The sequence below is a fragment of the Micropterus salmoides genome, unplaced genomic scaffold (genome assembly GCF_014851395.1).
Source record: "Micropterus salmoides isolate LMB-PRFRI ecotype aquatic unplaced genomic scaffold, ASM1485139v1 Ms_hic_scaffold_1307, whole genome shotgun sequence".
In the NCBI taxonomy this organism is placed as follows: Eukaryota; Metazoa; Chordata; class Actinopteri; order Centrarchiformes; family Centrarchidae; genus Micropterus; species Micropterus salmoides.
In genome coordinates this window covers 6,983-9,882 of record NW_024040383.1, presented here as the reverse complement: position 1 = coordinate 9,882, position 2,900 = coordinate 6,983, and the positions used below count along the sequence as shown (strand labels likewise).

Below are 2,900 nucleotides of genomic sequence, written 5' to 3'. Positions count from 1 at the left end.
AGTATTTCCATCATAATGTTTTCAGCTCAAACTGTCTTGTTAGAACAATATACTGAAACATTACAATAATTATGATCACAGTGATGAAGTTAACTTTACTCTTGTTGTCTTTCTCTCACAATATCTCCATCTTCACCAGTGACTGAACGTAAGGACGCTGATAAGGTGACGTTAACCTGTTTTGTGTTGAAACATGAACAGTTCTGTAATCACACAGTGAAGTGGCTGTATGAGGGTAAAGATGTGGACAAAGATAACAAAGACATGAAGACATCACAGTCTGTCTGCTACGCCGCTGTTTCTTTCCTGGATTCTCATTTTAGTTACAAATCAAAGTCTAACTTGAAGTGTGAAGTGACAGATGGTGACTCTGAAAAAGTGCAGCTGTTCACCTTCAGCCCTCAGTCCTCAGGTGAGAAAACAGGTGAGAATATGCTGAGCTGTTCAAGATGACTAAAACCACCAAAACATTTGTTTATTTGATGACTTTTTAAGATGACATCATTCTTTCTCATTTAGTGACAGCAGATGGTAAACATGAGGGATTTTCTAACTGAACAGTTTCTTGGTTTGTGATATTTCATTCATGCAGGTGACGCACAAACAACAACAACAACAAAAACTGAAAACACAAAATCAGTTACAGCCACAACAACAACTAATGATACTTCAACAAAACTACAAGGTAGTAACTCATCTTTCTCTAGAGTCTCTCTGTCTTCCTGTCAGCCTCTTTCTCTCCCCATACTGAACTAAAACAAACTTTTTATTGTTTGTTTGTTGACTTTTTAACTTTCTGGAAAGACAAAATTTAGACGCTTTTATCTAATCATTTGTAAGTAAAGTTTTTTTTCCAGTCCCTCTGTCCTCTTCTGGAGTCTAAAGTCTGAATGTCAGAGCGACGCTCGGCTGTGGGTGGAGATATTCTCTTATTCAGTCAGTCTCACTCAGTTGTTGTTGCTCAATCCACAAGATCCACTGCTGCTCACAAATCAGACGACTACATTCACAGTTAGCAAAGACATGCGGGAAAACTGTGAGCTGATGAAAGTCTGTGATTCGTTGCTACTTTAGCTGCAGGATTTCAAACAGAACTGAACTGTGCAGTCAAAATGTTTCTAATGTTTTCAGAATCGTTCTGGAGGTTCATCATTGTGTCTGTGGGTTTAGCAGCACTCATAATAATTGTTGTGGCAGTCAACATCTGGACAAGAACTAAAGGTGAGAACATTCACAGATGAAACTCAGAAACAGGAAGTTTTGATAAACCTGGATTTTCACTGTGGAAACTAAAGTCGACTCTTTCTCTTTTCTTTTCAGGGACAAAAACACAGATGGATGAAAACACAGTGAGTTTATAATGTTTTTACAGTTGGTACTTTACACAGCAAACCAGTGTTTGTGACATCTGTTCTTCATTCTGAAGTGTAGATATAGATAGAAGAAGACAAACAGAAACAGGAATCACTCTAGTGACTTTAAACAATGCAGATAGATTATTTTTATTTCCAAAAAACAACGTCCACGTTACTGTACTACTATAAAATCTAGTTCCAATGCAAACTGTCCAGCAGCCAGTCAGATAAAGATCAGATCAGACAGTAACTAATGGTGCGTTCAGGGTCTGCTGACTCAACTGTGAACTGTGGTCAGTTTCAAAACATCAGCAGTAAACTGGGAGGAACATTTTGGATTTGGGGTACCACATAAACTCTCCCTCTCTGGTCAGTCAGCTGCAGGAACATGAACACTTGATTTAATATACTTTGTATTTATGTTCTTTGACTTTTAATTAATGACTTAATTTCCTTCTGCATGTCCTTCGTTACCACAGAAACACTTCCTCTCTCAGTGGCAGAAACATGTAACAGTAGCTGACGGTGCGTTCAGGTGCTGTCAGGTTATTTCTTATCTCCTTGTGTTAAATGTGGGTCAGTGATGTGAAAGCTGTCAGTTAAAGTGTGTCAGAGTGAGGGTTTGTTTGTGTTTCACAGGTGAATAATGATGAAGATGAAGATGATGGTGTGGTGAACTATGAAAACGATGGAGACCCTTCTGCCTCTGTCAGACTCCACTGATCAACAACTTCCATATCAACATCAGCTCATCAGAGAAAAGACTCCACTGCAGTTAAATAACAGCACATTTACACGAGTAGTTGAAGCCTTTAGAGAACAAAGATCTCATAAGATCATTTTTAGATTTTTATTACTGATTGTTTTTGTTTTTATTTATCAGTGTGAGAAATGTTTGTGTGTTTTGTGCTCAGCTGTTTCTGTTTCAGTCTGACTTTGAACAACAATATTCAAGTCTTGATTTCATCTCATATCAGGAAGCCCACTGTGAGTTTTATAAAATGTCTTTTCCTGCATCAGTTGTGAAAATCTTTATTTTCTGCAGCCAGTTCAGAACACAGCAGCTGGATTTCAGCTTCATTTAACAGGAACGAGCATTTAACTCTTGTTAACTTCCTTAAATCGTCTTCCAGCTGAAGAATTCAGACCTGATTTTAAGGTTCACTGTTTGTGTTTGAAGCTACAGCAGCTTGAGCTCAGTTTCATGTCTCTGTGTACAGAAGAACTCATTTTAATTCACTTTCATTTAACATTGTTGTTGACATATTTGTTGGGATGTGTGTGTGTTTGGCTTGAATGGGTTTTCAGCCTTAATGGAGTCAGTAACAGTCTCCTCTTTATCATATCTGGTAATATATTAACTGCAAATAAAGAAATGTTTACCACTTAATTCTACACTGTGTTTTGTGATTCCTTCACTGTCAGACATCAAGACTTGAATCCAAACTCAGACTCGAGGCAGACAGGTTATAAATAAAGTGTTTTATTAACACCTTGGAAAGGTAAGGTGAAAGGGTGGCTGGCTGGTGAGAGGGGCAGGGCTGA

General features: G+C 38.1%; 1 long non-coding RNA gene across 1 annotated transcript; it reads left to right on the top strand.

Annotated features, from left to right (window-relative positions):
• The first annotated feature begins 1,187 nt into the window (after positions 1 to 1,187).
• LOC119901449 lies at positions 1,188 to 2,025 on the top strand. Its single transcript, XR_005444207.1, has 3 exons — positions 1,188 to 1,221; positions 1,321 to 1,349; positions 1,835 to 2,025. It is a non-coding gene; the product is annotated as an uncharacterized LOC119901449 (long non-coding RNA).
• The last annotated feature ends 875 nt before the right edge of the window (positions 2,026 to 2,900 follow it).